A 12,177-nucleotide genomic window follows, 5' to 3' on the forward strand; every position below is an offset into this window, starting at 1 on the left:
CTGGAACTCACTATATAGATTAGGCATACAGACCTCAAACTCAATGGAGATCCACCTGCCTCTGTATACCAAGTGCTGGGATTAAAGGCATATGCCAACACATCTGGCTACTTTTGTTTTTTTAAACTTTCTTTTTGAGTTAAACATACAGTTTGAGATATTTGTTGTAAGAGACAATAGACACACAGTTGTAAGAGATAGTAGAGACAGAGTCCTACTGTCCTTCACTCAGTTCTCCCTAGAATATCTGTAGTATATTATAACCAGGGTGGTTCAGACACCGTCTTCCTGTATTGCCATGTGTTGGTGCTTTGTGCTGGTGTTTTTCCAGTTTCACGTGTACTCACTAGAGATTGTGTGAGGTTTGTGATATCACCACCACAGTTGAGCTGCAGAGGAGTCTGTCCCAGAGGTTAGAAACATTCCCTTTACATTACCCTTTCATAGCCTCAGTCATGTATGCCCTTACCCAGCCTGGGTACCACTCAGCTCTTCTACAGTTTTGTCATTTCAGGGGTACTACATAAAAGGAGTTACACGGTACATAACTCGTGGGATTTCTTTCTCTCGGTATTTGTTCTGTTGTTGTGTGTATCAGTAGTTTGTACCTTTTTATTGCTGAGTAGAATTCTGCGGCATGCCTGATCATTCTGTAGAAAGATTGTTCTGTTTTTGGCTGTTTGAATAAAGCTGCTGTGAGCATTCATGTGCAAACATAAATGTTCATTTCTCTAGCATAAATGCTCAAAGTGCATGCATTTAGTTTCTTCCATGGCTAACATTTATTCTGTTTCTGCTCTGTCTGCCTTTCTTTATCCATGCATGCAATACATTTTCCCCCTTAAATGCATAAACCATTACCTCCAAATATTTCAGTGAATGTTTGGGGTAATAAAGACATTTTCTTACATATGCACAAACATTATTATTTTAATTTAACTAGGATATTACTTCTGTCAGTCCACTGTCTCCTACTCATGAACTGGTACTAAGGTCTCCTTTAGTATCTTGTCTCTCTTTTCTTGTTTTAGTATACTATGTTATCTTATGGACTAACCAGTACAGCTTTACAAGGTACATTTTATTTTTACTGGATCATATAGGTGATGGAACCAAGGCTAAGAAAGGTGGGGTGCTTTGTCCGAGTCACAGCTTCTAAGAGATAAGAGGCTGGATTCAACCCTGGTGTTTTGACTCTCAAGGTCTCTTAACCACAGAGCTCTGTGGTTTCCCATTAACTATTTAGCTCATAGCAGCAATGTTTGGCCTTCTAGAAACTGATGTTTTAATTTTCTTATGTTGTTGGCATAAACAAGTGTTATTTTTTTGTTTGAGAGTATTTCAATCATTTTGTGATGACTAAATATTTTATCTCTTTCAAATGGAGCTAACACTGAACCTATTTTACACCTGAGTAGTGTTTACTACAGGAAACAATGAGTATTTGAAATGAAGCTTTGGGAGTTGAGGAAATTCTATCTTTTTTTTACCCCTTTTAAGTTTATTTATTCATTTTACATCCCAATTGCTGCCCCTTATTTTCAGCCCCTCTTCCTGCAGTTCTTTTCTTCATCTCCCCTCACTTCTCTGAGAGGGTGGAGGCACCCCACTGGGTATCCCCCCTATCCTGACACATCAAGTCTCTATACAACTAGGTCCATTCTCTCCCACTAATGCCAGACAAGGCTTATCAACTAGAAGAACATATCCCATGGACAGGTAACAGCTTTGAGGATAGCCAGTTGTTCGGGACCTTCGTGAAGACCAAGCTGGACATCTGCATATGAGTGGGAAGGCCTAGGTCCAGCCTGTGTACGCTCTTTCGTTGGTGTTTCAGACTCTGAGAGACCCCAAGGGTCCAGGTTAGTTGACTCTGTCAGTTTTCCTGTGGAGTTCCTGTCCCCGTCAGGGCCCCCAGTCCTTCCCACAACTCTTCCATTAGTGTCCTTAAGCTCTATCAAATATCTGGCTATGGGTCTCTGCATTTGTTTCAATTAGCTGCTGGGTGGATCCTCTTAGAGGACAATTGTGCTAGGCTCCTGTCTACAAGCATAACAGAGTATCATTAATAGTGTTAGGGGTGGTGCTTGTCCATGGGATGGATGAATCTCTAGTTGGGCCAGTTATTGGTTGGGCATTCCCTCAATATCTCCATCCCCCATCCCTGTATTTCTTGTAGACAGGATAAATTTCGGGTTGAAAGTTTTGTGATTGGGTTGGTGTCCCTATCAATCCACTTGGGTTTTTGCCTGACCTGTAGGAGGTGGCCTCTTCAGGGTCCACATCCCCACTGTTGTGAGTCTCAGCTAAGGTCACTTCCATTGATTTCTAGGAGCCTTCCCTATCACAGGTCTCTGGCATGTCCTAGAGTTGCTCCCCACCCTCCCACCTCCACCAGTTGCACATTTACATTCATTCTCTTGATCCTCTGGCCTTATCTCCTGTCTCTCCCCATACCTGATCCTGAACCTTGTCCCTTTTTCCCCCTCCCTATTCCCTCTCTGTCCAAGTTCTTTTTCTCCCTCCATCTGCCTCCTACTATATTATTCCCCCTTCAAAGTGAGATTTGAGCATCCTCACTTAGGCCTTCCTTCTTGTTTAGTTTGTTTGGGTCTGTGGAGTGCCTAATCTCTGCACTTTACATCAGTTAAGGATTATTCCATTCAGGATGTCCTTCAGTGCTCTGCTCAGTCTTTAATTTCTCAAAGAGTTTTCCTCTCCCTGGAGGAAGGCAGTTTTGTAATCTTTATCTTTTCAGGCTTCTTTGGAGACCCTCCTCTTCTGCAGCACCATCAATTGGGTGTGTGCAGGTTTGCCAAGCTTCTAGTTGTGGGAACTGTTATCTCTAGGTTTCTTCACATCTGCTTTAGTGGACTGTGCGCCAAGGCTCTGTATGATTGCAGGTTTTATATTTACCATACATCCAGAGGCAGCAAGATCTTAGAGATATAGCTTCTTCTGTGACAAGTTAAATGCTTGCAACCTGAAGATTTAAAGTACTCACCCAAGTTTTTGAGCTTTGCTTTGGAGCTGGCCTCTGCACACTTCCCTGGGTTCCCAAGCTATGGTTTATTCTGTCTCACTAGACATAGAGGTTCTAGGCGGGTCATAGTTGTACTTCAGTAGTTTTGGAATTGTTTCAGTTATTTGCTTATATTTATTTATTTGGATTTTACTGTTTCTCTGCATGTACCTAACATTGTTAAGTACTAAATTCATGGAATGGTTCTTATGAGTGATGGTGTTACCAATGAGCTGTCTTGGGTTATTTCTTTCTCTGGATGGAAATTGTGAGTAGGCAAAAAGGGTGGTTGTTTTAGTCTTGATGGTTCTGGACCCTTGAGTGCTAAGAACCTATGTGCTAGGCTAACAGGCTTATCATTCTAAATCCCAAGGAACAGAGTGCCTATGGCTCCTAGCTTTAGAGGTCAGAATCTTGCAGTCCTAAATGCTTAGGTTGGGGGTTTACTGTTCTGAGCATTGACTGTTAATGGTGCTACACTCTGACCAGGAAAGCACAGTTTATTGCAGTGGCTAGGTGTTGGTAGTAAGCAGCAGCAGCACACCAGGCAGCCAGTGTTACAGTTCTTGAACCCTGAGAGTCTGGACCCACAGCTTCCACGAACTCTTAGTCCCTAGAGCCTGGCAGTTTCCTGAATTATTCTAATGCTCATCTTTGTTTCTTTACAACCTCTCGCCTCTCACAGTTTTCTGCTTCCTCTCATCTTCTGATGTCTTCCTCTGAGATCTCAGCTGCCCCTACTCCCTATAACACTTTGGTCCTCACTAGCTTTCTGTAAGTTGCCTGTTTCTGATAATAACGCCGTCTCCTTTTTGTCCTGTCAGTTTTAGCATCATGTCTTTACTATAAAGTCACAAGTGGGCAAGAAAAGACCAGTGGGAGAAGTTTTTTTAAAGGTGTCTCTTAGTTGATTACAAAGTAAACTTTACACACTTTATATAGTTGGCAGCATGTAAATGAAAAATACAGTTGCACCAGTCATGGTATAGTGTCCAGTTCCAGGGAGCATAGGCTCTGCATAGGGACAGGCTTCTTGCTGAGTTACTGAGGAGTAACTTGAGTGAGAATAGCTTCAAAATTATCTAAAGTTACTGAATCTTGTCTTGACTGGATTGATGCAAGGTCAGTGCAGGCAGTTGTGAGGGGAGCAAGGCCTCCCGGAGCCAGAGTTGTGGCTTTCACTGCAGTGTTCCTGGCAGCTCGTGCATTCTCAGAGTGATAAAGTGTCTGAAGTAGCTGGGTTATCTTGAGGTCAGTCTACCCAGTTGTCGGAGAGGAGGCTGCTTATCTATCTTATGGTTCCCTGCTCCAAGCTTCCAGGCACAAGTGCACCCTATCCACTTCTATTCAAAGTGTTGAATGGGCCATGCCTAGAATTTTCAGTGGTTTGCTCAGTTACAGGGAAAATGACATTTATAATAGATTTAAAACTCAATACAAAACTAGTATTCTTGAAACATTTAACAGTCCTTGAAAGCAGTTAGTGGGCTTAACAGAGCCTAGTCCCTGTCCCAGGGCCTACAGAGTTGAGTCCCTTTGATCTCTGTAGTAGTTTTTATATGGGAAATGTGGAAAAGCTGCAGACCATAGGGTCACCGTCTTCCAAATCACATTGAAAAGTGCAAATGTAGATAATGTTTTCTTTACAGAAATGGGGGCTAGAATTAGGGTTGGGTTTGCTGGGCCTCTCAGATCCTTCACTAAAGGTGAGCAGACCAGATCTAGAATAAGCAGGTCGGCGTAGGGGCCATTGAGCTGCCTACATCTTACTCTATGTTTGGATTTAACACTCTAGGCCTTTTAATGGTTAGAATTTTGTGTCCTGAAATCCCCTATATTTCTTGAATTCTGAGTTTGGGCATTTTAAGATACATGTTTTTGACTTTGTATGTCTTCTAGGAGTGCTGCCTAAAACATGATACATGTTGTAAGCTAGAAAGTTGCTGACTCCATAGGTATTAAATTCCAGATGTTTGTAGGGGCAGATCTGAGTGTTATACATTGTTAGAGCAACCAAGGACAAAGTAATGCTATAACTGACCATAACAAAACCAACTTCTGTTAAATTACTAATTCACAGAAGCCAGCTTGACAGTGATACCATGTGTAAAAGTTAAAGAATGTTTTGACAAACACTGGCATTTTATTTGAAATGATATGAAACTAGGGAAAATTAGTTTCAATTCTCGTATGTTTTAGTAATTTCTTTTCAGCATATTGCCGGTTATGAAAGTCACATATTTTTCCAAATTGCCATGGTAAAATTGGCTATGTAGGCAGGCTTTGCAGTTCTGTTTATGTCTTATTACTTTTTAGATGATGGCAGTGATTACTATTGAAATGATGTGTATGGCTGGTAAATGACTTAGTTTCAGCTCTCTTTAAGTAACTGCCTTTCTAACACACTATGGAATTTGTATTGTTCCTATGTTAGACTTGTCTCATACAATTTATGATTTATGTTTATAAAGGCCTTTAGTAGTACTTTAATGCACTCGTGTGTGTGTGTGTGTGTGTGTGTGTGTGTGTGTGTGTGTGTGTGTAAATGGAGAACCATTTCATGTATCATCCTTGGGCATAAGGTCATCTGGAGTTCACCAGTTAGTCTAGACTGGCTGACCATTGAGCCTCACGGGTCCTCCGCTCTCTGCCTGCCTATCACTGGGATTACCCATGTGCTTCACCATGCCTGGCATTTTTTATATGCTTTTTAGGGATTGAAATCAGGTTTCTGTGCTTATAGAACAAGTACTTTACTGATGAAACCACCCTCCCTGAGTCTAATAGCTGTAGTTGTTACTGAGTTGATTGCTAAGTAGGATATTTTGACATTATGTCTGGGCATGGTGGAATAGCTTATCATCCTAGCTACTCAGGAGTCTGCAGCAGGACAATTGCAGTTCAAGGCCAGACATGCTGGGCAACTTAGGGACACTCTGTATTGGAGACACTTTGTAAAACAAAACAAACGAACGGAAGGAAAAAAGAGAGATTGGTAATGTAGCTCAGAGGTAGAGCACTTATGCAGCAGGCATGAGGCCTTGAGTTAAATAGTGCTACAAAGACAGACAGACAGACAGACAGAAAGAAAGAATTTTGACTTTGTAACCCATAATTGAGAGTTTTAAAAAGGAGATCAAAGAGTTTTCTTTTTAGTTTAATATAATTTAAGATGTGTGTACTTGTTTAGGGATAGATGAAAGATATTAGGTATTAAAGTGAACATGTAGATAATCAAAATATTTCCTACACTCACCCTTTTTTTCTTGGCACTCACTTTGTAGACATGATACAGATTTCTGTTGCTCTTACTTTGTAGCCTAGGCTTTCCTGGATCTCATTTGTACCCCAGGCTGCAAACCTTACAGCAGTCTTCCTTAGTCAGCCTCTCAAGTGGGCATGAGCCACCATGCTTGTCATGAATATGTTTTTATTGAAATTTTAAATTATTGTTTTTGTATATGTGTGGTATCTTTATTAGGGTTTCTACTGCTGTGATAAAATATCATAACCAAAAGCAAACCAAGGAAGAAAGGTTTATTTCACTATATTTTCTGTGTGAGGATTGCCAGAGTCCTGGAAATTCTGGCTTTTCTCAGGAAGAATGACTATTTTTCTCAGGTCAGTAGGTGACTATTTTGTGTTTTTATTTTCATACTCTTTGGGTTTTAACCTTGCCTTAGGCATGGTACCTCTGTAGAGTATAGGACCTGTCCAGTGTCTTTGTTTAGTTTTTGTTTCTAACTTCTCCAACAAGACAAACGGAAAACAGAGCTATGCTGGGGAAGTAGAATGAGAAGAAGAAGAGGCATTGCCAACTGTAGTATACAGTTATACACAGTTTTAAAAAGTTCTGTGACAAATTCAAATTCACCCATAGAAGTAGAGAGAGCAGTGTATTGACCACCCAATATAGATCCTCAAAAGTCAATAGTTGGGGTACACTTGCCTTACACATCTTTTAAGTTTATCTTCCATTTTTTTGACATACTACAAAAATCTCTAACATCATTCAGTCACACACATACATTTCATTCTGTAATGTGAATATTCATATATACACAATGCTGTTGCTGTATCTAATACAAAGTTGTTTATCTTTTGCTGCTATTTACTATAGAAAGGATATTATTGAGTTTTTAAAAATTCTTTGAACATATAGGGAGTGTTCTTCCTTTGGTTTTGTGCTTTGTGCCTAGAAGGCTATGCTATGAGACATTCACTTAGTGGGCTTAGCGCTATATAGCTTTCTCAAAAGAGGTGTTTCTTAAGCACCACAGATAAAGGTAGTGTCCTCTTTCCCCACCATGTTCACTGGCCATGTGTTCAGGGTTTCATCAGTCTACACTGTAAGTACCATGAAAATAGGGATGTGGTTGGTCATGCTTACTGCTCTCTCTGTTCAGTGTCTGAAGAAGGCATAGCTTGTGCAATAAATGTCTATAAATTCAACATTAATAATAAATGATTCCAATGTATTGCTTAATATCTTGTAACTGTTATTTTTGGAGTTTTATCCCAAAACCTTGCTTTTCTTAAGATCTTAGTGAGCAGCTGTGTTAGCAGAAAGCGCTGGGTTGTCCTTTCAGGACAGTTCATCTTTTAAATTCTCAAAATATTTTGTAAAATATAAATGAATAAAGTCACATCGGATCCTCTTAAGAGGCTGTGTCTCACTGACATCACTCTCATTTGAAATCACTTTTATTTGGGCTTACAGCTAATAAATCTGTTTTGGTTTATGTGAAGCAGGATAGAATGATCTTGTAGCTCACATATTCTTTAGTTGATTAGTGGAATAGTTTAAATTAATGCATCATGCATTCCATGCCGAGGTTCTTAAAATAGTTCATTGGCAGTTGTTGGGCATATTATTTAGCATGAGAAAAATGTAATTCACTAAAACAGATACTCTAAAGATGGGTTCTTTAAAATGTCACTTAGGGGCAGGAGATGTGGCTCAGTAGTAAAGGAGTACCTGTCGCTCTTCCAGAGAACCTTGGTCAGACCCATATGATTGGTACTATAAGTTGTCCTTTGACTTCTACACACATGTTGTGACACAAATGTAGACATATCACACACACACACGCACACTTACACGCATGTGGGCACTAATTTTGGGGAGAATGGTACAAAGAGGAAGATGATTACTAAAGTGCTTCCTTATAATCACAGGGGCCTGAGTTGGATTTCCTAGAGCATATGTTAGCAAAGCAGGGTTTTTTTTGGGAGGGGGTGTTCCTTATAATTCCAGTGCTGTGGAGGTGTTTCCCTGGGGTTCCCTAACTAGCCAGTTTAGGAAACTTGGTAAGTTCTAGGCCATGAGAAACGTTGTCTCAAAAAAGTTGAGCAGATCTCCTGAGGAGAGACATCTGAATTTCGTGTGTGCATTCACATACATAAACAGGTTTGAACACACTCAAAAATGGTACCGAGAATTACTCTGGACTTTTTGTAAAATCACATTTCCCAGGGCTAACATTTTCTCACATTCTCTTTGATATCCCTCTTGTCTCACCGCTCCATTTTAGCTGCTTTGAGAGTCAATAACAGGAACTCAAAGCCATTGGGTTTTTTTCTTTTTTAATAATCATTTCCCTGATGACTAAGAAACATTTCTTTAAGTGCTTCTCAGGCATTTGAGATTTCTTTGTTGAGAATTCTCTGTTTAGTTCTATACCCCATTTTAAAATTAGGTTATTTGGGTTGTTGGTGTCTAACTTCTTGAATTCTTTATATATTTTGGATATTATCCCTCTGTCAGATGCAGACCTCTGTTGATGAAGACCTTTCCCTAGTCTGTAGACTGCTGTTGGCAGTGTTCTTTGCCTTACAGTTTTTTAGTTTCATAAGGTCTGACTTATTGATTGTTGATCTGATAGCCTGAGGCATGTTCTGTTCAGGAAGTTGTCTCCTATACCAATGTATTCAAGGTTATTCCCTACTCTCTCTATTAGGTTTAGCATATCTAATTGTATGTTGAGGTCTTTGATCCACTTGAACTTAAGTTTTGTGCAGGGTGATAAATATGGATCTATTTCTACATAAAGACATCCAGTTAGATTTGCACCATTTGTTGAAGATTTTTTTTTTTTTTGGTTCCATTGTATGATTTTGGTTTCTTTGTCAAAAATCAACTGTCCATAGATGTGTGGGTTTATTTCAGTGTCTTTGATTTGATTCCATTGATCTATCTGTCTGTTTCTATACCAATATCAAGCTGGTTTTTATATTGTTCAAGATTGTTTTAGCTATCCTAGGTTTCTTATTTTTCTATATGAAGTAGAGAATTGTTCTTTCAAGGTCTCTAAAGAATTATTTTGGAATTTTGATGAGAACTACATTGAATCTGTAGATTGCTTTTGGTAAGATGCACATGTTAATCCTACCTGTGCATGAACATGGGAGATCTTTCCATCTTCTGATATCTTCCTCACTTTCTTTCTTCGGAGACCTGAAGTTCTTTTCATATAGATCTTTCACTTGCTTGGTTAGAGTTACACCAAGATATTTTATATTATTTGTCGATATTGTGAAGGGTATTGTTTCTCTGATTTCTTTTCTCAGACTGTTTATTATTTGGGTAAAGGAGGACGGTTGATTTTTTTTTGGGGGGGGGGTTGATTTTTGTATCCAGCCACTTTGCTGAAGGTGTTTGTAAACTGTAGGAGTTCTCTGATAGAATTTTTGAGGTCACTATATACTATCATATCATCTGCAAATAGCAACTTCTCTAATTTGTATCCCCTTGATCCCCTTAGTTGTCAATACGCTCTAGCTAGAACTTCAAGTACTGTGTGTGAATGAGTGGACATCCTTGTCTTGTTTCTGATTTTAGTGGAATTGCTTTAAGTTTTTCTCCATTTAGTTTGATTTTTGGCTATTGACTTGCTGTGTATTGCCTTTATTGTGTTTAGGTGTGTGCCTTGAATCCTGATCTCTCTAAGACTTTTAATATGAAGGGGTATTAGATTTTGTCAAAGGCCTTTTCAGCATCTAGTGAGATGATATGTGGAATTTTTCTTTCAGTTTTTTTTATATGGTAGATAACATTGATGCATTTTCATATATTGAACCACTCCTGCATCCCTAGGATGAAGCCTACTTGATCATGGTGGATTATGTTTTTGATGTGTTCTTGGATTTGGTTTGAGAGTATTTTCTTGAGTGTTTTTGCTTCAATGTTCATAAGGGAGATTGGTCTGAAATTCTCTTTGTTGAGTCTTTGTGTGGTTTAGGTATCAGGGTGGCTATGGCTTCATAGAATGAGTTTGACAGTGTTTCTTCTGTTTCTATTTTGTGCGATAGTTTGAGGAGCATTGGTATTAGCTTTTCTTTGAAAGTCTGATAGAATTCTGTGTTAAAACCATCTGGTCCTGGGATTTTTTTTTTTTTTTTTTTTTTTTTTTTTACTTTTTGGTTGAGAGACTTTTGATGACGGCTTCTATTTCCTTAGGGGTCATAGGAGTATTTAAATAGTTTATCTTGGTTTAACTTTGGTAAAAGTTAGCAAATAATCCACTTCGTTTAGATTTTCCAGTTTTGTGGAGTACAGGTTTTTGAAGTAAGACTTAATGATTTTTTGAATTTCCTCAGTGTCTGATGTGTCTCCCCTTTTATTTCTGATTTTGTTAATTTGGATGCCATCTTGTTACCTTTTAGTTAATTTCCCTAAGGGTTTTCTATCTGATTGATTTTCTTGAAGAGATAGCTCTTAGTTTTGGTGAGTCTTTGTATTGTTTTCTTTGTTTCTAATTGATTGATTTCAACCCTAAGTTTAATTATTTTCTGCCATCTACTCTTCTTGTACGTGTTTGCTTCCCCCCCCCCAAAGTTTTCAGGTGCACTTTCAATCATTAGTAACTCCCCAATTCCTTTCTGGAGGCACTTAGTGCTATGGGCTTTCCTTTTAGCACTGTTTTCCTTTTGTCCCATAAGTGTGGGTATGTGGAACCTTCATTTTCATTGAATTCTAGAAAGTCTTTGATTTCTTTCTTTCTTTTCCTTTTGAGTTGTCATTGAGTAAAGAATTTTTCAGTTTCATGAGATTCTAGGCTTTCTGTTGTTTCTGTTGTTGTTGAAGTCAGTTTTAATGCAGTGATGTGATAAGATGTAAGTTTTTTTTCAGTCTTCTTGTATCTGTTGAAACTTGCTTTTTGACTGAGTACATGGTCAATTTTGGAGAAAGTTCCACGAGGTGCTGAGAAGAAAATATATTCTTTTGTGTTTGCGTGAAGTATTTTGTAGATATTTGTTAGGTCTTTTTGATTAATAAGTTCTGTTAGTTTCATTATTTCTCTGTTTAGTTTCTGTTTCAATGACTTGTCCATTAGCGAGAGTAGGGTGTTGAGGTCCTCCACTGTTAATATGTAATTTGATATATGATTTAAGTTTTAATATTTCTCTTAGGAATGTGGATGCCCTTGCATTGGGACATATATGTTCAGAATTGAGAGTCTATCTTGGTGGATTTTTCCTTTGATGAGTATGAAGTATCCTTTTCCATCTCTTTTGGTAACTTTTGATTGAATGTCTATTTTATTAAATATTAGAATGGCTACTCCAGCTGGTTTCTTGGGTCCATTTGCTTGGAAAATCTTTTTTTCAACCCTTTACTCCAAGGTAGTGTCCATTTTTGTTGCTAAGGTGATTTCCTTTTATGGATCAGGTTGATAGATCCTGTTTATGCATGCACTCTGCTAGCCTGTGCTTTTATACCTTCTATATTTGTATTCTTTCTTCATCATTGGCAAACCTGATACTTTATTATTATTAGCAAGTTTTTCGTACTTGTTAAGTCCTAGAATATAAGACTGTCTTAGGATTGCTGATTTATTCCTCTCTGAAAAACAAATCTAGTAATGAATTTAACTTTATGTACACTTCTTTTTTGTTTTTAGCCTTTAAGTTTAGGTAAAGATTGTGCTCAAAAGCTTCTTGAAGCTGGGTAAGATGGTGAACACGTTCAATCTTAGCACTCTGGAGACTGAGGCAGGAAGATTGCAAGTTGTAAGCCAGCCTGGGCTGTATAGTGAGAACTTATCTCAACAGACAAGCATATGAACAGACAAGACAATGAAAAGAGTACTTGGATAAGTATGTTGTCTAAACCCTGGCTCCTCTCTGCTGCCTCTAGGGATTTGTTTTTTCTA

The 12,177-nt window shown here is 38.6% G+C and overlaps 1 protein-coding gene across 3 annotated transcripts in view; it reads left to right on the top strand.

Annotated features, from left to right (window-relative positions):
* DIS3L2 (DIS3 like 3'-5' exoribonuclease 2) overlaps positions 1-12,177 on the top strand; it is a 311,663-nt gene that overhangs the window by 10,354 nt on the left and 289,132 nt on the right. Inside the window, exon 1 of one of the 3 annotated variants that reach the window (XM_080933038.1) lies at positions 1,778-1,862. The exons of the other annotated variants lie outside the window; for them this stretch is intronic. The gene's annotated coding sequence lies outside the window, so the exon portion shown is untranslated. Of the gene's footprint in view, positions 1-1,777; positions 1,863-12,177 lie in introns of those variants that run through there. 3 annotated transcript variants of the gene reach the window in all.

This window comes from Micromys minutus, assembly GCF_963924665.1.
Source record: "Micromys minutus genome assembly, chromosome: 19".
NCBI lineage: Eukaryota > Metazoa > Chordata > Mammalia > Rodentia > Muridae > Micromys > Micromys minutus.